Consider the following 21,840-nt stretch of genomic DNA (forward strand, 5'->3'; position numbering starts at 1 on the left):
TACATCTGTGAATAATCAGGGAGGACTTCTACCCAAAATGGTCAGAAAATGGTAGGCATAACTTCTGACAAGGTTCTGCCTCTCTCAACTCATGATTTTCTGGAATGGAATCAAAATAGTTGCCTGAAGTTATCTTTTTTGGGTGAAATTTCAGTGGTAACCTAGAAGGGTTACTAATTACAATACTTGTTGGTCAAGACATTGACTGACACATAAACACTTGCACAATCTGGCCACATAAATCCTCCCACAGAACTTTTCAGCTGCTGTTCTCCGTGCTTTAATCTTCCCATGTCTTCCACTGGTCAGCTGTTAGTGAAGATGACAGAGCTTCATTTTGCTGTGGAGTAGACTGAATGTGAGGTGGGTACTTGGAAACTTTGGAAAAAGAGGTTTTTAAAAATGTCTTCAGCACAGCTGATTCATTTTTATGTGTGAGGTTTTTTTTTTTTAATTTTGTTTTTTAAAGCTAGTTTTTCTGCCACTCAGAAGTGTTGGCAGCTGCTTGAACTCTCCTCATGAGGACTAAAATGCTTACCTATTCTCACTGCAGATTTATTCTCCCAAAATAAATGTTAATATTGCTCAAATATAACTTCAAGGAAAAGACACTTCTTCCTGGCAGGGTAAACTTCAAGGAATAAGACTGAATCTAAAGAGATCTATTACCCCTTCAGCATAATTTGGAATAATAAATGATAATGAGTGATATTTGCAGCATGCCTTTCAGCCTTTTTGATTGCAAAATAAGGGAGAGCACTTAGCCTCTGCCATGCAGGTGTTGAATCCATCTGTTCACACAAGTGATTGCTTCAAAAGGTCTTTGCCTGAAGCATGAGTACAAAGCCACTTCCCATTTAGACACTTTGAGGACAAGTGGGAGATCTGTGCATGGAGATCATCAGCTTCACTCCACATTAAACCATTTGATCTACAGATGCGCGAGTAGAGAGGAAGAGGAAAAACAGACCACCAAAACCCAAGAGACTTAGTACTTTATGCATTGTTTTTTCGCTCTGGAAAGTTTTACTAGGGGCACCGTGTAGAATGAGGCACTGTTAAAAGGGACATAGCATGTGAAATCATAATCCCTCTTTCCCTACCAGTAGTCACAATCCTCTAAAAAAGAGGTAAATCTCACTGAAAGCAATTTGTCTTCTGCAAAGAAACCTAACTTGGTCAGTCATTTCCCCATCCATGGAGATGATGGTCACTGAAGGATGGTTACTGAACTGTTTGGAATGCAGATTTCCTGATTTTATATATATATAACTTTTTTTTTTTTTTTCTTCCTGGCATAACAGTCATGTTTCATCTGCATTTATTCATCCAAACTCTCCTGTCTCAAGCAACATAGAGGCATAGATGACGAACCTCTCTTCATTCCCCAAAGCCTCCTAGCAAAGTTAAATTAATGTGCTTAATAATTACAGCTACATCTGATTAATCTAAGATACATAAAAATTAATCCAGTGTCAGTACAATTCTGTTAACTCACGGTATTGAATGTAGGCATCCTGACACCACTGTTTGGACCTCAAACTTTACAGCTATGCAAACAGGAACATAAAGACAAGCTGGTCACACAAAGTTTGACTAATATAGGACCCACATGCACACACACAGACCTGAGTGCATCCAAGTCCTACCAGCAAAAGTCTTTGCTAAACAGGTGATCTTGTAGGGACAAGTGAAATAAGCTTAGCTGAAATCATCCAAGAACAAAAATCAACAGCCTAAACCTATTGAGCCAGGGACCAACAGAGTCAGCCAATTATATCTAAATATCGGCTCAATAGCTGCCCTTTCCAGATAAAGGATTATTTGGAAGGGCACATGTGTTTGCTGATTTCCTGGTTATTTGACACCTAGGCTTGTAAATCTGCATTATAAGATTGTTCTGATTAGCTGGGGAGAGGTAATCATTGCCTTCATTTGCTGGACTGAAGGTTCCAATCTGAACCTTCCCTAGTACAACTTGAGGCCATTTCCTCTCATCCTATCGCTTGTTACTGGGGAGGTGCAAAGTACTGATTCAATAGCCAATGTTTTTACAGTTCACAATGACTGGCTATATCAAGGTTGTGTTTTGGAGAACAGAAAAGTTCATCTCTCCATGTCATTCTAGCTTCATACTGGGTCAGATGTTGTCTGTCTTCCAAAAGCCGTCATAATCTCTATATTATCATGTGCTGAACAAAATCAGATATCTCCTAGGATGTGATCCAAAAGATGTCAATCCAGAATGAACAATCACAACTTGATACATCACTACCGAGTCCAGTTCTGCTGGCCATATCTTTCAACAAGATGGTGAAAAAAATCTGGAATGCCTACAGAAAGAGCTGCAAAAAATGATTTGAGAGCTTGAAAAATACTGTATTGAGAAAACAAACAAAGTCAAAAAAACTGTTTACATTAGTAAAAAGAACATTCATTAGTGTATAAGTACCTTCATGGAGAGAAAATACTAGGTGAATAAAATGTTTAATCCGGCAGAGAAAGGCAGAACCAGAACTGATTGAATGAAGCTAAATTCAGACAGACTACAATCAGAAATAGAGCCTTTTAATGGAATGGGGAAGGGAGATCACTACTGAGTCTGACAGTGAAGTGCAGGAGGCAAACCTTTGAATTAAACTAAAATTTATCTAGAAAACAAGGTAAAAGGGTATGCATGAGCACTCTTGTTCACACATCACTGGCTGCTTGATCTCAGGTTTAATTTAATGCCAGACAAAATAGTCCTGGGCACTGAGGGGGGAACTAAATGATTGCTTTTGTCTTCAGGATATTTACAGTCCAGTCACAGGACAAGGAGGAGTCCACTGGATAAACACAAGGAATAAAAACTAATACGGGCATTGTGATGGTCTGTATCTTGGCAATTCCAATGATCCGTTTTCACAGTTAAGCCATGGTACATGTCTACTATGCACTCATTAATTACTGTGTGCATTTCCAATTCCCATGTCTCTAACAGAACAGAATAAAATCGGAAAACACAGAAAAAGGTGATGGGATTTATCACAGAAGTGGAACAATCTCCTTGCCAAGAATGACTAAATAAATTAGGCTTAATCGTTCCAGAAAATGAGACTATTGGGAACTGACAGAGGTCTGCAAAGTCTTGAGTGGTCTCAGAAATTGAGCAAGTGTTTATGCATTATCTTCTTTTTAAAACAAAACAAAACAAAACAAAACAAAACAAAACAAAACAAAACAAAACAAAACAAAACAAAACAAGAGTTCTCGGGAGTTCTGAAATGGAAATAGCAAGTGGCAGGCTCAAAATGAACAAAAGAAAATACTTCACGTAGCAAAAACTTAAACGACAGGGCCTCTTAGATTAGGACATGGTAGCTCCTAAATATTTACACATCTTCAAAAATTGATTAGGCAAATTAATGGAAAAAAAGGTCAATCAACTGATGACTGCTAAATACAATAGCATCACCTGCAATCCCAGAAATATCTATAGAGTAGAGTAGCATGTTGCATTGTACCTCCCCCTGTCCTTAAACTCTCCCCTGGACATCTGTTATTGAATACTGTTTTCAATACATCCACACCACACTCCTCAGGCAATGTGAAATCACATTGCCTGTGCTTCATGGTTAATGACAGCAACATGGGTAAGCTTGAGGTCATTGCAGAACTTCAGACACTAGCTTAGAGGGGCTTCTGGTTTTATCCAATAATAATGCTTTTATTTTCTCAGTCACTGCCAAAAGAGTTGATTTGGAGACTGTGGAGTGCAGGAAACTTGCATGTTTAGCTGCTTCTTACCCAAGACAATGGTGTCATTTTTTATCAATGTGAACACAGGTCATTATGATCCAGCTTTGCTAATGCAATTCTGTCTAGAAACAGCTGCAAAAGATGCATGGCCTCTGTGGTGACACCATAGCAATACCCAGCAATTAATGAGTGATTAAACATGCTAGAAAAGGGGAAGAGAGTCTTCCCAGGCAAAGGTACGTGAGTTGCTTTATGACTAAAAAAATCAGGCATTATAAAAGGTGTTTATCCCCCCATCCATCAGGAAGAAAACAAAAACAAACAAACAAAAAAGAAACAAACAAACCAAAACAAAACAAAAACACCACAAAACCATAAAACCATAAAAATACTCCATAAGTAAATGTAAGAGATAAAGAAGTGAAAAGAGAAGATAAAAGGTAAGTATCAATTTATAAAATATAAGCATATTCCCATAAATGGAGGTGACTTAAAGTATAAAAACTTTTCAATAAAAAGCTTAAAAATCATAAGGCATCACCCCATCTAATTATAATCACATTCTTTCGTCTTGTCAACCAACAATTATGAGCTATCTGTTAAACTTTTTAGATTATAGGTTGCCTCACATTGCTAAAGAGTGGCAGACTGCATAACATTTTGAAAATGAGCATATAAATAAGGGTTCTTATTGTTTTTAAAACCAAAAATGTGTACTGCAACATTATAATTATTTTCTTTAAAAAAAAAAAATAAGCTGAACTGCAACTGACATCTCTTAGAAATTAATGTATTTATAAAGATACATTCCAAAGACCTGCAAGATATACTACTACCTTCAAACAGTCCTAAATAACAACTCTTTCTTCCCTGCTAATGCATTTTGCTTCTCATTATCAATGACTTATTAAAGAGTTGTTTGTGTCATTTGTGTTCTTAGAGAGTGTATTATATAGATGGTTTATTAAATAGTTATATAAGTCATCACTGTCAGGTTACAGTTATGCATTATTTTCTTTGCTCATTTCATTAGAACTGAGTAGATTAAGAAAAACATTTATCCTGTAAAAACTGGAACTCCAAGTCTGAAAGACTGCATCAGTTAGAGGTCCTCAGGTGCTACATAATGTGCAGTGGTTCCAACCCTTCTGTAATTTTTTATTTTGGTAATTCTGACCAAAAATCAGGAAGAACTCTTGTGATAATGCAGAGTGATCCTTCCCCATCTTTAACGCCTAGCTGAGGTGGATGTTGAGTGTGTTACACTATACACCAGACATGTATCACAAAACGAAGAAAGGATGACATGCTCATGTCGCGTAAGGTGAGGGTAAGTGCTTAAATGAGTTTGAGGAGGAAAAGTTATTTAAAGTATGCATCATTTTGATATAAAAAATTAACCATGATGTATGGACTTTTTTTTTTTCCTGGGTGTTTTGCTATCCTTTGAAAGCATGAAACGCCTCCTGGAACTGTCGTGGTGTATAATACATTAGAATGAATCTAGACTGCTTCTCTACTTAGATATTAATAGAAGAAGATTAAAACAATTGGATGTCTACCTATTTTACTTCTTTAAAAAGCCTTCTGGAGGTGAAGTCAGAGTTAAGCTCTCATATCTGAGGATATAATCTGAGATGGTGACAGATCTAGGTCTCTGGTGGCTGCTAGTAGATAATGCTGGAACTCTTCTGAGGGACTATTTTAGCAGAAAAGATCCATTTGTCAGGCTCCCAACTTCTTACAAGGTTTGGTTAGTCCATTAAGAATTATCTACTAGAGCTCCTGACTCCAGGCACCTGCTCAGCAAAGTGGTCACAGACAGATGGGCAACTCTAGAGTCACTACCAAGGTTGTGGTGGTGATGTAGGAATATTCTCCTTTCTACAAATTATCTATGTGACACCAGCTTTTACTCCTCTACCACGCAGAGTAAAGCCATGAAGTATCGCGCTTGTGGGCAATGGTAAATTACCTCACCTGTAAAGAACATGGATGTTTTTCTTGCAACTTTCCAGTTCTCACTTGGTTCATAGTTTGAAGCCTGTAGAGTGATTTCCTTTCAAAACAGTGAGTTTTAATTAATTTTACTTACTTCCGACACTGTATTAAAAGATCCCGAAGGTTCTTTTCACCCTGCTGTAATACATATTTAAATTACTAGCAAGAAAACTATTGTGAATATAGGTATTTAGGTAAAAATGCAAAATGCCCTGGGTTCCTGCTGGGGATTTCATCGATAGGACTGCCCCCCCCCCACCCTGTCTCCCTTTCCAACCATCCAGTAGCAGATTTCTGCTGATTCTTTAAGGCCAGGCTGCCTTCCAAGAGAGGAAGCTGTGGCAAGAACTTTCTTCAGTAATGAGACCTGCAGGAAGTGGTGGTTTTTTGTGTTGTTTTAACACAAGTTGGCATTAACTACTAACCATGGAATTAAGTGGCAACCGCGTTGGAATCATCACGAAAAACAACAAACCAAACAAAACAAACAATCAAACAAAATCAAACCCAAAACCAAACCAAAAAAATAGAATAACCAACCAGAACATAAAATGAAAAAAAAATACCCACACACAAAAAACAAACAAACAAACAAAAAACCACAGCAGTTTCACACCCTCTGTCCACTGGTTTTATTTTCTGCTTCTCTCAGGGATCACAAAGTTCCTTTCTGCCACTGGGACCGAAGAAATAGAAAAGCCATAGACTGACCCCTCACACTCTTACTTTTGTCTGCCAGATACGGACCAAATGTGGAGAGGCACAAAAAAGCAGATCCACGTAACACCTAGAGAGCTGACTCAGCATTTCCCAAAGTCTTATATGAAATATGTTTCTCTGATGAGCTATTGCTTCTCCTGCTGCCAACTTGCAGCTCGGGAGCGTTAGGTTGGAAGGGATCACCTGGGTCATGATCTCCATTCTCCTAAGACATGAGGTTCTGTGTCCATATAAGTCTATTTTTTTAATGCCTTTCAAACATTCAAGATTTTGATTCTGCTGGGAGCCTAATACATCATTTCCCTCTTCTAATAGCCAGGAATCATCCTTCAGTTTCCAGTCAAAATCTATTTCTGGCCTATGTAGATCTTTTTAATACTTTTTTGTACTGAGTTTTTAATCAAATATCTCTTCTCCCTCTAGGTTCAATGCTTCTGGCATTCTTACATGTGATAAACGTAGACCTCATTTTAGGGACCTAAGCAATGTCATTTTTTTTTTTCTTCAAGAGCTGAGCATTTTATCCCCTTAAAGAACTCAAATATCACTTTCTTGTCTTAAAATTTATTTCATTTTTTTCTTTGTCTTACGAAATGAGAAGTACACAGTGCTTCTTTCATGTATTCACCAGGAACAGGACTGTGTACCAAACCTCTGAGAATTATTTCCACTAAAGAAACCACACTGTATTTGGGATCCTATATGCTTTGAATTGCTGTCACTGTTATGATTTGTCTATCAAAATGCAATTGATATGGCTGGAGAAGGGTCTTTCTGGAAGCAACATTTAGGAGTAAGTAAAACAGCATTCAGAAAGTGGTCTGACTTTAGTGTTTAACCATCTAATCAAAGACAAATTCCTCCTTGGCTGATGTGTATAAAAGCACAATAAGAGATGGAGAACTGAGTAAAGTTTTAGAAATCAGAGAAGAACCAGATCCACAGAGGTAATTTAATTATAGCTGAAGCAAGTGGAATTTAGGCTTCTAAATGACTTTATGATTCTGGATCTTGATCTCTACACTTTGAGACATTATTTTAAAAGACATTTTCTCATATATCGAAAAGCTCTTTTGAAAGTCTATCAAGCTGAGTACTGCCACAAGAAAAATCCTCCAAATGTTTAGCCAATCTTTGGAAATGTTAGTCCTCTTTAGGATGGTTAGGCTGACTGTTCATTGGGTATCTTTGATGTGAGAAAGAAATTAAAACATCTACTTAAGGTGAGAAAACTGCTTAAATGAGTTTGAGGAGGGAAAGTTATTTAAAACTGTACATCGTTTTGATATAGAAAAATAACCTCTGTGTATGGAGCTCCTGAATTCCACTAAGAACTCGATAATTTTGAGATCCCTTGGAATTTAGAGATGGAATATAAGACATTAAAAGTAATAAAGGAGATGTAGGAGTTTTGATGACACTGGTTCAGTCTTTTTCATCATTAATGAGCAATAATCAATTCCACCGTTTTCAGTGGCGAGGTGCTCTCTGCTCTCTCCGTACTTGACATCCGCAGATAGACTATTTCCTCCACGCTTTATTGTTTTACATATTTACAAAAAAATTAGACTCCATCTGCAGCTTGTGAGGCTGCAAAAGGCAAACAATTCCCGTCAGATTGAGAGCAATAATAGGTTGTTCTCCATGCAAATTGGGCAAAGCAAATGCTGGGTAATTGGCTAAAAATGAGACTCTGATGATCCCTGTTCCAAACTGTCATTTAAGACAAACAAATGTATTTGCATGTGAGGAATGCTGCCAGTGTACAGCTGGAGGAGTCTTAATAGTTGGGCTATCATGTATTTATCCAGGCTAGACTTTACCATGCAGATGTGGGGTGGCTGGTGTGTTTGTGATGAAATTGAATTTGCTCTATACTTGTAGGGGAATTGGGGAATAATGGGACAACATGGCCACTGGACGCTTCTTGGAAATCAAAAAGCTTATAGATATCTTCATCAGAAAAAGCAATGGCTATCCTGGATCAAATTAAATCCGTGTCTACTGATATAACTTGCCTCTGATGACAGTCATAGCAAATATTTAAGAAGGTTATAGAGTCCTATTACCCCAGATATTCCCTCTTAGAAAATTACTTTGGGACTTTTCTACTGCTGGAGGACATGTGCTTCAATCAGACTGATCAAACCCACATGCTGAGCCCAAGGTAATAAACCTGCTAGGTAGGACGGTTCACATTTTCTGTCTTTATATTTTTTTTTTTTTCAATGTGTTCACAAGTTTTTTAGGGGTTTTAGTTCTTGCTTACAGATCACAGGCAAGGAGACCTTACATCTGCCCTCAAGGTACCTTGTAGATGCACCCTGAGAATGATACAATACTCTTTCCAGTTCCCTGACTACTGTTTGATCACAAACAGGGATGGAAGAGGTTATCATTGTAGAGTATTTTGGAGAGATGAAGGCGTGTCTATCTCTTCTTTCAGGCAACCAATCATAAAATCCAAAGGAATTGCAGGAAAATGTGCCATAAGAGGTTCGGGTTGGACATTAGGAAAAGGTTCTTCACCCAGAGGGTGCTGGACACTGGAACAGGCTCCCCAGGGAGGTGTCATGGCCCCAGGCCTGACAGTGTTCAAGAAGATATTGGACAACACCCTCAGACGCATGGTGTGAACTGTGGGGTTGTCATTTGCAGGGACAGGAGTGGGACTCAATGATCCTTGTGGGTCCCTTCCAACTCACGAGACTGTATGATTCTACCCCCAAACACAAGAAAAAAGCCTTAGATGGAACCGTAAGAAGGTAGTATTTATCAGAAAATATTGATACCTTTTGACTTGAAGAACCATCAGGTGAGCAACAGGTAGAGACAGAGACCAATCCCATGCACTACAGCACCCACTTTCCATTGCAATTCAAATGTTCCCAGTTTATTCTAATGAAAGCAGGCCCAAAACCAGTGCAGTTTGAGGGCAAAACCTTGTGACGAGCAAATGAGCATCAGATGGGAACCAATTCCACTCAGGAATTTACATCCTGGCACTCTCTAGGGAGATGGTCCTACAAGCACAGCAGGACATTTATCATGCCATGGGAAAGCAGACTGACCCCAATCTTAATTGGATCTAGGCTGACGACCCCGCTAGCAGCTCCCTTTGAAACAATAGTATAATAACTTGGGAACGTGCACTGAATGTGCTGCTTTGTTATCAGCAGACAGCTGCTGGGCTGTGATTCATAAACCCTCACCAGATGAGGAGTCACAGCATGGACCAGTTTGGTCAGTTCAGTTAAAAAACAACTACTTCTGGCCAGGGACTGCAGCGAGGGTGAGGTAGGTGGTATCATATTAATACAATGGGTCTGTTTTTCAAAGGTACATTAATTTGTTTGTTTTATTTTGCTATGTGTTGCCTAGGAAAAAAATGTTTAAGCAGAAATAAATCTTTCATTTAATTCACTAGTTATTTTTCTGCCAGAGACCTAGGCTGGAACATTAACACTCTCTGTGACTTTATCAAAACAGACAAAGCACTGTGGGTTTACATGACACAAGCAGGGCTAAAATATCCAGGGAAGCTTCATCGGTGGAGCAGTGCAAAGGCAAGAGATTTATTTTAGTCCCAGGACAGAAAAGTAGAGGGTGTTTCAAGTTTGAGGGCAGTAGCATTTCTTAGAGGACTTTGGAGTGCATCCTTAGAAATATATTAATTTCTAAGAGATGTTAGCTGCAGTTCAGTTTAATTAAAAAAAAAAAAATACAATGTAGCAATACACCCTTTTGTTTTTAAAAAATAATAAGAACTTTTATTTATGTGCTGATTTTCAAAAAATCTATGCAGCCTGTCATTCTTTAGCAATATGAGGCAGCCTATAGTCTAAATAGATAGATCTTAATATATAGATCATAATTGCTGGTTGGCAAGACAAGAGGATGTGAAGCGAGGAGCAAAGCTCCACTGAGTGGTCAAGTCTACTTTCCTAAAGCCATACAGTGAAGATCATTTCAGCAAAAAGTTCATGGAGATGCATTGTACAGAAGCACAGAGATGACAATAAATCCAGGCTTACCTAACAGACTCTTTGGTTCTCTGTCCTGCTAATAGAAAGCTTTTTTAATTCATATTCTTCCCATATCTGTCTCTCATCTTACCCTTCTCAACCCTTTCTCCCAGTGTTGTTTACTGACAGCATTGACCTTTTGTAGTAACTCAAGCACACAAGGGTGGACCTTACAACATGCAAAGGTAGAAGCAGAGCTAAATTTAAGTGTAGGGACTGATCCTTGAAATACAGCCATGTTGTGTTTTGGTTTGTTATTTGCATAATCACATGCAGCAAAAAGATAAAGATATTATGGAATAAATAAATAAAAAAACACATAAACAAGCTGTTAAATAAAATGAAGTATGCATGTGCATGTGTATATATGAGTAAACAGAATATTCGAGAAATAAATAACGAGCATTCAAAAAAATAAATATTTAAGAAAAAGAGTATAAAAAATGCAAGGAGTAGTGTGACAGTTCTGCAGCTTTCCCTGGAGACTCTGGTAAAATTCTCTAGTCCCTTCCATAGGCTTAGTTTAGTAATTTACTAATAAGAAAGTGGACTTCAAAATGTTGAGGTGCATGCCCAAATACAGATGCCCAAATACAGATGCTAAAGTCAGACTATATGTCAGAAAAAACATTTCACACTGAACAGTTCCCCAGAGCAGCTCCAGAGTTTTGAGCCTGGTCAAGTGATAGAAGGATATTAACAGGAGATTTCTGGTCTTAAAAGTTCAGAAATTATATTTGCAGGTTTTATGTTGCTGTATTCCCCCTAATTCTGGCATGTCTGGTCCACAATAAAGCTATGGAACTCATACTGCAGGAGTATCTGCACTTCCAGCTGTCCATACAACACACAAAATAAAGAAAAAAGCGACATCATTGTGTTTTGTATAATCATATAATTACACTTAATGTGATCAAATAAATGGACTACACACGTTGCCTCTCTTTTTGCCCTCTTTTAGCTCATGTCTGTGAATCCATCAGCCTTTTATTCTTTAGAGACACAAGCAGTAATAAAACATTATGCCCAGAGAGAATATTCTGTCTCAGTCTTTTGGCTGTTGGAAGGTCTCCAGGACAAGGTATGGTTTTTGGTTTTTGGGGTACCTAAAGTAATAACATCTCTGTGATAAGTGATGAAACTCAGCTCCAAAGGGTGAATCTGCAGTTGGGGACTCTCCCCTTAAGCAGGGACACCACCTAAGGAAACTCCTCAAGGTTAACATGCTTTGTCTTCTAGGTGAGTGATTGTTGAATCACCATTCCAAATTCTGGGGACCCCCTGAGTCAGCTGTGTGGTAAGTGGATTTCCCTTGGTTTCTCGAACCTGTGTTTTACTGAATGTTTCTCAGAGTACAAAGTGATTTTGATTGAGAATTTGCTGATTTAACCTCATTTGCAACCTGGTCCAAAAATGTGTGGTCATGGCTTGCAGCAGGCTTAGGCCAGCTTTTAAAATCAGCCCTCACTACGAACAAATAATTTTGCATTTCTCATTACTGGTGGTGAGAGAAAGAGTTAACACATCCTAGAAATGTCCCTATTCCCCATTGAAAACTGTTGACTACAGTAAGCCTGGAAACTGAAAGAACATTCCTGAAGGTCTGAGCCATTCCTCAGACCCAGAAGTCTGTCTAAAATTTATCAACAAAGACAAAACTATCCTAAGAGAATCATGGAGGTGTTGGACCAAATCCTTTGGCTGCAGTCTGCTGTCTTCTGAAAAACCTGATGGAAATATTTGTGGGGAAATGTGGCCATGGAGAAACACTTGTTTTCCAGGCAGTCAGATATGAGGAAAAACATCAGCATCAAGCTATTTGTTATGCCTGGTTAATACAAAAAATAAGTCACAACAGTGGGACATGCAACCAGACAGGAGGCCAAAGAAAAGAACAAGAATTGTCACTTGTCATGCCAAGAAAACAAGCTGAACCCAGCCTCTTGGTGTGTTTAAATCACAGTGTTTCCATGCAGAGGTGAGGATTAACTGTTCCCTTGCAGATCTTCAGTACAACAATCACATAATCCCTCCACTGTCTTATATTAAAGATCTTTTCTCTTCTATAGCTGAGGGTCAGAAGTTTAGTGAAATTAATTTGCCAGAATATTGTTCTTTTATTTACAGGAGAAGCTGTGCTGCTTAAGCTTCAGCGTAACTGCTGAAGCATGAAGCTGTAGTCATATCTAACAGGGCTGTAGCCTTCTTGTCCTTTATTGCCCTGTCTGCAAGGGTGGAGAAAAAATGCAGGAAGGGCAATCAGAACCCTTGCCCTGGGTATTGCAGTGTTACAGTCATAAATCAAGCCTATTCTTGAAGATGTGCCCATCATTATAAATGTTGAAGCCAATGCTATAGGCAGAAACGCTGGAGCTCTTTAAATGAGGAGCTGCTGAGTGTATTAAGCCCATTGCAGCAGCCCAGATTTATGAGCAGATCCATGAGTGGAGGATTCAGGATCACAAAGATTCCCATGATTCCAAAATTTGCCATCAACAAATTTATTTAATGATGTCTACAGAGGTGAGCATTCATGGGTACTGCAATGACTAGCTCTGGTACACCAAGGCCCAAAATCTTCACTGCATATATAGGTGGCGGAGGATGTCTCAAGAAACAAGTTATTCAGAAAGCACCTTTGTCTTCTAAAAGCATCACAATGATGTTGCTTGTCTTCTGATTTGCCTGATCTTCCGACAGATCCTACACTTGCTGAGGCAGTAGAAATGCTGGGAGAAGGCAGAGGCTATTTTTTCATTTACATTTGTGACAAAGAATTACAGAGTTGGAGTGCAACTTTGTGAGTTTGGTCTATGGTCTTTCATCTTTCTTTATGTAAACTTTGAGTTACCATGGACAAAAACAGTACAATCACTGAAAAATCTTTAAAACTGAAGGACAAAAATGCACAATGTCTGGTTCAGAATAAGCGGGTAAAATGAACGATTTAAGGTGTTTCCTTGTATTGTGAGGCTTTTTTGAGGCAGACAAAAATATCTGCAGCTGCAGAGTGTCTTCTGTTAAGATGGGTATGGTTAGACTAACTTTATGAACACCAGCTTATTGAACCAGGCTGTGAACTGGGTATCTGTGAGCTGTGAACTGTGAGACTTAGAGCAACCACATCTCAAGAATCAAAACGTTGCTGCCCAATGCATAGCTGTAAGGATAATGTGAGTTATCCTTGTCTGTATAATGAGATTTAACATACTAAGAAGCCTGTCATGTGTTAAATTCCATGTAAAAAATAAAAAGGCACCAAAGACTCTGAGACACTTTGTGGAGAAGCTGGTAGATTCACTTTGTAGGGATAAACAGTCTCCATAAAATACTTGTGTGCTTGGTTTTAAAAATATATAGACCTTTTTGTTCAAAGGGAAACACTGAGAATTTGAGGCCTTTCTTTTCCTTCACAGAATCACAGAATGTTAGGGATTGGAAGGGACCTCAAAAGATCATCCAGTCCAATCCCCCCGCCGGAGCAGGAACACCCAGATGAGGTTACACAGGAAGGTGTCCAGGCAGGTCTTGAATGCCTCCAGAGTAGGAGACTCCATAACCTCCCTGGGCAGCCTGTTCCAGTGTTCTGTCACCCTCACCATGACAAAGTTTCTTCTCAAATTGAAGTGGAACCTTCTGTGTTCCAGTTTGTACCCATTACCCCTTGTCCTATCATTGGTTGTCACCGAGCAGAGCCTGGCTCCATCCTCCTGACACTCACCCTTTATATATCTGTAAACATGAATGAGGTCACCCCTCAGTCTCCTCTTCTCCAGCTCCAGAGCCCCAGCTCCCTCAGCCTTTCCTCACACGGGAGGTGCTCCACTCCCTTCAGCATCTTTGTTGCCCTTCTCGAAGACTAATTTTCAAAGCTTTCTGCAGATGGTCAGATTCAGTATTTACCAGCTTGCCTTGGAGTTTTGCATTAGGAGAACATCACCCTGCTGCACCTTATCTTATAGGTTAGCACAGATCAAATCCATAGAGGTGTTTCTCCAGCAGGACGCTTTCTGAACCAGAACTGCTCAAACTGACCCCAGTTTATGCTCCTAACAAAATTGCCATCTGTGCTTTCACGCCTGCTTATTTTAGCTGTTTTCCATACACGGCTTGGAAATGATGTCTTTTCTTTTGGTCCTATGAAAGCCAATAATTTAGAGCCCAATAGAATCTCTGAGATTCTCTCTGCTTTTAACAGCTGCTCATTTAAATGCTACAGTCCTGTAAGTAAAAAGGCAACTGAAAGCTTTCTCTTCTCACCTTGTTTTAGCAGCTAACGAAATAATGGTGGGACATGGGAACAGAAATCCATAAATACCTGGAATTAGAGCCAAGTATTGTCACGTCAAAGGCCATTGCTTTTAATTCACCAGTTCCCAGAGGATTATTCCAACTGCTTCTTGTGTGACCCAGCTTCTCTTTGTGCAAATGACTCAGCCCAAGAGAACATTTTAGATGACATTTGTTATTTACATTTTTATATCCCTTTGGAGATTCCTTCCCTTTTCCACTGTGCCCACACATCTTTTTTTCTGATTTCTGTCCCAATTTTCTTATTGTGCCGTATCATTGTGACTGTGAGAGTCAGAGATGAGGAATATATTCAAGACCATGTAATGGAATGGTTAATCTGTCAAAATTTTAGCTATAACTGGGTGTACTAAGTCAGTGAAGCAGCTTGAATTTTCGTGTAGAATTTAATCCCAAAGGGCTTTGTAGTAAAGATAATTTAGCAGGCAGCACTTTTCCCTTATTCAGTGACAACACTGTTTTGCTGGTCATAGAGTTTTCATTATAATATAAGACCATGCTAGTCCTAATATGCAGCCACAGTTTGCCTTTATTTTTTTCATGCATCTCACAATTCCTTTTGCTTTCCTGCAGGTATGGGTAGAATTGTTAATTTTAGCTCAGAGGTGGCTGTTGCGAGGGGTAAGAGCATGTGGGTGAGGAATAGCATGGAATTATCTAAGAGTAACTTTCAATTGCAGCTGAACACAAAATTATTTTCCCACACTATGAAGCATGTTAATAGTCTATCTCCAAATCTTTCTGTCCTTTCCAGGAGTAACCTTTGCATTTCATTATTCTTGTGTGAGAAAAAATAAATCCTTTGCTTTGCCTGAGGAGCGGAGAAGTCAGTGGAGAGGTGGGAGAAGAAGAGTTTGTCTGATCCAAAGGAAGGATTTTGTCCAGAGCAAACAGCCTTCCCTGGGTCATTCTGGAGGACCAAACTGAACTTTTTTCCCTTCTTTTCTAATCTGGTGTTACACAGTGATGCCACCTGCTCATTCAGAGCACACCTGGTCATCCAATGAGACATTCAGGCTCTTACATCTTCCATGGGAATCATCTTCAAGATTGCCAAAGAGCAGATGCTGAGATACTTTAACTCATGTTAGCAAAGGTGAGTTCAACCTTTGATGAAATAACACAAATACAGGTCTCGTTCTCACTGGTAGATAAGGTAGCTCCACATATTCCATATCTTAATAGGAATTGTAAGGAAGTTACTCATTTAAATACATTCCTCAGCCACTAAAGAACAGGAGATATTACTTATAAAATAGTTCATTTTTAATGTGTCGATGTCTGAACTGATCATTTGTTCCACAATCACTCTCATTTGCAGCACTTCTGTGCATCTGTATATGATCTGTAAAGACTAGATATTTTAAATTATAATTTGTGAATCTGCAGCACCTTCTAGCCAAAGACAATAAGACAATTTACTAATCTACAATCCTAGTTAGTCCTTTTTACCTATCCCTTAGTAGCAGGCACGAAGATATTTAGAGACATTGTCATTCACATACTTTACTACCTTTGCGGTGCGTGTTGGGACAGCAAGAAAGAAAAGTTTCTGTTTTCAGATGCAAAAGAAAGGGGAAAAGTAAGAAGTGGAGAATTTACGGCAGACAGAATCACAGAATCATAGAACGGTTTGGGTTGGAAGGGACATTCGAAGGTCACCTACTGCAAGCCCCCTGCAATAAGCAGGGACATCTTCAACTAGCTCAGGTTACTCAGAGCCCCATCCAGCCTGGCCTGGGATGTCTCCAGGGATGGGGCATCCACAACCTTTCTGGGCAACCTGAGCCAGCGTTTCACCACCCTTATTGGAAATTTTTTTTCCTCATGTCTAGATGAATTTGTCATTTACTCTAGACAATTCCAGAGGGGTTTTTCAGAGGCCACAACAGACCCCAGCAGGGTAAGCCTGACTTCTTGATATCACTAAGGATTGTGCTACTGACTTTCATTTAACCAGGTTTGCACAGAATACTTCAGGTTGTGAGCAAAAATGCTTCTTCCTACTCACATGACTTCCCTGTCTTTGCACTTCCAAACCCGTGCTCAGCTGTGCATCTGCACTCCCTGCTAAGATCAGGGGAGGACTGGCACGGAGGTTACAGAGGAGGCTGTTTGATGTCTTGGTTTTGTAGGTGGTTAATAACCACTAACCTTTCTGAGCGATGGCCTTTGCTCACAGAGTGGGGCAGGAACCTGGGGCTGAAACATCTGTGCTCTGAGAAAGGGACTGACTTCATGCACTTTTCTCCTTTGTTAATGTACAAAGGGACATTGCAGTGTGCAAGATATCTCAAGTTCAGACATCTGGTGTTCTGTGCAACTTCAGGCACATTCAACAACTTCCAAAAGTAATAGTTATCTCCTGGAGGGAATAAATACTGTTTGGAGAGACTAAAAGGGGGAGAGATGCATTTTAATTCTGTAGGTCTGAACTCCCAGTGAGCACAGACTGTCCCAGCAGGGAAGCAGCTGGGGAGGAGGCATGTGCATATGTCTGCTAGACCACAGCATGAAAAATTGTTTGTGACTTCATTGGCACTTTCTTTTAAAAAGTAGAGTTTTTGTCATTTGGAATGGTACCCAAAAAATTGTCAAATCCAAAGGAAATGTTTCAAGTCACTCAATGCTTTGAACTGTGGAAATGTTTCAATGAATCTTTTTTTACTTTTTGTAAAATTAAGAAAATATAGAAATGAGAGTCTCTTTCAAACATTAAGTATGTTTCATACAGGGAAAATTAGAAAGTAATTATCCTGCCTTTTCAGTTCCCTCTGCTCTTTTTTCCATTGAAACTTCAAACACCCTTCAGGCTCTTTACTCATTCATAAACCCAGGACACTGTCACTAATTTCAGAAGAAAACTTATTAAGGAAATGTAAGAGGATCATTCACACACTGAATAACTCAATATCTCAGAATTTATTCTAATTTACCAATGGACTATTCTTGTTTACCAATATCATTGGGGAGCCAATCAAACAAATAAGATTCGGTAAATACGACTTGGAAGCCTGGCATGGGATGGAAAACACACAACCCTTTGCAATCAGCACTATCTACTGCAAGGTACCACAGCTGTTTTCATACCCCAGCCTCATATGAAGGTTTTGATAGACAGTGCAATAATAGCACTTTGAAAACGGTAAGTGGCACATTAAACTCTGCTCCAGTTCCCTAGCTCCCAGTGATAACAAGCATTCACCAAGAAATATTAGTCATAAAGATACAGCACAACATGCGCCAAGCAATTACAGACAGAAAAATCAATCACCTCAGATGACATGAATGCAGCACTAACCTGAGCTTTAAAAGACAGAACTTCTAGTTTTGTGCCTAAAATGTCCTGGCAGAAAAGATCTTATCACGTGCTGAAATGAAAAGTTCAGCTTTTTAAGAACGTGTTTCTGAACCCATGGAAGAAATGTCAGTATTCATTTCTCGAGGAAGGAATTCAGTATTTTCTCTTCTGCATCTAAAAACTTATGGAAGGTAAAGATACTGTGTGTCAAAGGAGATGCAATAAGTCACTGATTTGTGGCTGGTAAATTCAGAGTATCGCCCCTATTGATAATGTTTGTAGAGCCTATACTTAATGCAAGATGAATAAAAGACAATTTTCAAGTCTTACTGAACTCTTCTGAATGGCTCGATAACCTTTCTGTGAATTTATAATTTGCTGTTGCTTTTCAAAATGCCATGCACAAGAGAGAGGGAGAGAGAGTTGGAGAGGTAGTTAGCAAGTGGATAGGGTTATTGGGGAAGATGATTGAAGAATCTCATTGTGCTGAAGTTTTACTGACATTTCTTTCTACAGAAGGCAGCCTGCCATCTCAGCATTTCTTCGCCTATTCTTGAAGTGTCTTATCTTCTCAGCCATGTGTTCATATGCTGTGTTAATGAGCATGATATATAATACATTTCACATAGAGCCAGTGCAAACCTGATTTACAAAGGATGAGTGAAAACCTGCCTTTGCAATTGGATGTGAATCCTAATGTAGCAGAAATTCTTGCAAATGTAATGTAGTTGTAAATAATGAAAGAAGGATAAGAATAGACAAGTCAAGCCAAAACTCGAGATGCATCTTAATTACCTTTCTTGGCACAAACAATTATCAACACATGTTGCTTCAAGTGAGTTCAGCTGGGCAAATATTTTAATGCTTTTGGCCCAACTTTTATGACTTACAGTAGTTATGGATTATGGATTTATTAGTCAACCTGCCCCATCTGAGTTGCACTAGCGCAAGAGGAAAGGCTAGTCCTGTCTCACTGAAATTTGTTTAGATATGTCTGAAATATTTTTCAGACCTCTGAGCTGGCTGCGTTTTGAGGTCTACAGAAAAGTTTGGTGATACTAAACTCAGTGAACACTTTGGAAAAGAGAGCCACCCTGCAACAAGACCTGCATAAACTGCAACACTGGTCTAACAAGAACCTTATGAAGTTCAACAGAGACAAATGCAAGATCTTACAGCTGGGAAAACATAATCCAGGAGTGCAGCAGAGGCTTGGATCTACCCAGATGGGGAGCAGGTCTGTGGAAAGGGATTTGGGGGTCCTGGTGGACAAGCTCAATATGAGTGAACAATGTGCTGCTGTGACACAAAGACAACAGGATGGTGGGTTGTATTAGCAAGGACATCACCAGCAGAAACAAAGAAGTCACTCTCCTGCTCTACTCACCACTTGTCAGGCCATACCTGGAATATTGTGTTCAGTTTCAGTCCTCACTATAAAAAAATATGTGGACAGGCTGAAGAGGGTCTACAGAAGGTCCATAAAGACAGGAAAGCTGCCATGTGAGGAAAGGCTGAGAGAACTGGGTTTGTTCAGTATGTTCCACTATTTAAAGGGTGGCTACAAAGAAGATGGAGACTCCTTTTTTACACAAAGTCACATGGAAAAGATGAGAGGTAATGGGTACACGCTGCTCCTGGGGACATTCTGATTGGACAATAGAGGAATTTTTTTCACTAAGAGAACAATCAGCCATTGGAATAATCTTTCCAGGGAAGTGGTGGATTCTCCAACATTGGACACTTTTAACATTCAACTGGACAAGGTACTGCGACACCTTGTGTAGACTGTGCTTTTGCCAAGGAAGGCTGGACCAGATAATTCTGGAAGTTCCTTCCAACCTGGAATTCTGTGATTCTGTTATCCAAAACCAGGCTTCTATGAGCAGATTAAAGAAGGAGATATTCAGCTATATTCAGACTCAGCACAGATGTATAGGTCTTGATGGGGACAAATGGATTTGCTTCCTCTTATTTCTCCATTTCACTTGTGCCTTTACTTTTTCTTCCTTTCAAACCTGTTTCTAAAGTGTATTGAAATCACTCTTGTATTCACTGTTGCAAATGTAGGACAGTCCTCAGTACTAAAATCCTTAAGGATCTCTTTGACCCTTGTTTTTTTCAGATATATATGTTTTCCTAAGAGCTTGAAATGAAATTTTATCAAGACAGAATAACTTGAGATATTGGACTACTGTTTCCCTTTGAATTACAAGAGATTTCGTCTACCACTGCAAAAAATATTCTCCTTTCCACTGTGAGAATCAGATATCAAACCTTCCCTACTGCTTACTGTGTCCTCACAGTGAACAGGTTGGGGGGTGCACAGCAGGCTGGGAGGGGACACAACCAAGGAAATGACCAAAATGAACCAAAGAGATGTTCCATATCATATAACATCAGCAATAGAAGTTGAGGAAAGAAGGAGAAGAAAGGAGAGACATTAGGAGTGATGGTGTTTATCTTCTGAAGTAGACATTACGCATGATGAAGCCCTGTTTTTGTGGAAATGGTTAAACATGTGCTTGCTAATGGCATGTAGTGAATTTTTCTTTGTTTGCACATGCAGTTTAATCTTTACTTATTAAACTGTCTTTATTTTCTAACTTCTGCCCTTCAGATTTCCTTCCCCATTCCACTGTGGGGTGAGTGAGTGAGCAGCCCTTTAGGTCTTAGCTGCATACCAGGGTTAACCAGGGCAATCAGTTAAAAAAACAAGTATATCAGTATTTTCCAGTTAAAGATTATGGTTTAGGAAAGTCTGATTTTTAAAAAAAGGAAAACACAGTACCACATAAACTGTGGTGAATTCAGTGGAGGACCATTGTGATGGCTGGGGCACATATCCTGTGCAGGAGGCTGCAGAACCAGGGTTTGTTCATCCTGGAGAAGAAACAACTTTGGAGGGCACCTAAACAGCAGCCTCCTGTACCAAGAAGGGGATTGTCAAAGAGACAATCAGACCCTTTGGAGGGATGCATGGAGAGAGGATGAGGCATTAGTCACAAGTGGAAATACGGGATGTTAAAAGTGGATTGAAGGATAAATCTCTCAACAATGAGGAACAGGCTGGCCAAATAGTGTGTAGTCTGCATCCCTGGAGGTTTTCAAGACTTCAGTGGATGAAGACCTGGACAGATGGGTATGACTTCATAGCTGACCCTACTTTGAGCTGACGGTTCACCTAAAGACCTCCTGGACCCCTTCCAGACTGAATTAATCCATGACCCTACTATCAAGTGTAGACACTACAGTGTCCCACCTACTTTTCATAGTATAAAAAAGAGTATTTTCCCTGAGGAATAATATGTTTGAAATCTAATACAAAACAATACACTAAAGCAAGTTTTCAGGACTCCAGGTCCTTCCTGCTACTTCATCACAATGAGTAGTCCTTATTTAGGAACAAAATTCTCAATTTCTTTGGGGTTTATTGAAACAGAGATGAAAACAAATGATAGCCATTGAAAGCTGAAATGCTCTGGCTTGCTATGACTCAGTCAGCTGCTCCTGTGACAAAGTACTGTCTATATACTCAGCAACCAGAAATTCATTTTCCTGAGAATTGTCCTTAGAAGCACACACAAGTTTTTCATCAACATATGCCTAAGCTCTTCAAGTAAGGCTCATCTCTGCTGCAAGATTCGATGACACTTAGAGAGACATCAGGCACTTCTTTCAAGGTTGTGGAGATACAAGGTCCTTAAATATACAAGATGAATAGATGTGTCTTGAAAATAA

At 39.4% G+C, this 21,840-nt stretch overlaps 1 long non-coding RNA gene across 1 annotated transcript in view; it reads left to right on the forward strand.

The window, feature by feature from the left end:
- Positions 1–9,686: 9,686 nt before the first annotated feature.
- Positions 9,687–21,840, forward strand: part of LOC139827120 (uncharacterized) — a 29,103-nt gene continuing 16,949 nt past the window's right edge. Inside the window, exons 1-2 of the long non-coding RNA XR_011737328.1 lie at positions 9,687–9,754; positions 11,727–11,784. This is a non-coding gene — a long non-coding RNA (uncharacterized lncRNA). The remainder of the gene's footprint in view (positions 9,755–11,726; positions 11,785–21,840) is intronic.

Source organism: Patagioenas fasciata, chromosome 2, assembly GCF_037038585.1.
Source record: "Patagioenas fasciata isolate bPatFas1 chromosome 2, bPatFas1.hap1, whole genome shotgun sequence".
NCBI classification, from domain to species: Eukaryota; Metazoa; Chordata; class Aves; order Columbiformes; family Columbidae; genus Patagioenas; species Patagioenas fasciata.